Here is an 850-nt window from a genome sequence, read left to right as displayed (position 1 = left end):
CATTTACTTCTGGAAATGCTGATGATCCAGTGGGTCGGGACTGATGATTTCTCATTAGTAGCTCGTTGTTTTTTTCCGCCACAAGAAGACAGGCGATGAGCTCAGAATATCTCGCAAATCCACGCACTCTATATTGTTGCTGTAAAGTTATATTTGATGCGTGAAACGTGGAAAATGTTTTTTCAAGCATTTCCGATTCTGTGACCTCATGTCCACAAAATTTTAGCTGCGAGATTATTCGATACATCGCTGAATTGTAATCACTGACTTTCTTAAAATCTTGGAATCTTAACATATTCCATTCATTACGGGCGGTCAGAAGTATAACTTCCCTTATATGTTCAAATCTTTCTTTCAATCCTTTCCACAGAGCCATGAGATCTTTTTCGATGAGATATTCACATTTTAAACCTTCATCGAGATGTCGACGCAAAAATATTATAGCTTTTGCTTTTTCTTGTGATGAAGATATACCATTTTCTTTAATGATCTCGCTTAGACCCAATGACTTAAGATGCATTTCTACATCGAGAGTCCATGGCATATAATTTTTCCCCGTAATGTCGAGTGCAACAATTCGAGCTTTGTCAAGTTTGACATGGTGGTACTAAAAAAATTACGATGCATTTTATTAGTTAATGAATATTTCAATACAAAGTAATGGATAAATAACAAATACAAGCATTCGTAAAAATAAAGAAAACACACGAGGAGGATATTCTCCGATAAGTACAAGATTCGTGAGTATTATAACCAAAATAATTAAAAATAACTTTGTGAAAGTCATCTTCTTTTTTTCTTCAAAAATTTGATGAAGAATAATTTTATAAAAGAAGAGAAAGTTGGAGTG

This window comes from Primulina huaijiensis, chromosome 9 (assembly GCF_012295235.1).
Source record: "Primulina huaijiensis isolate GDHJ02 chromosome 9, ASM1229523v2, whole genome shotgun sequence".
Taxonomy (NCBI): Eukaryota; Viridiplantae; Streptophyta; class Magnoliopsida; order Lamiales; family Gesneriaceae; genus Primulina; species Primulina huaijiensis.
The sequence above is the reverse complement of the archived record's forward strand: the minus strand, read 5'-3'. Positions refer to the sequence as shown.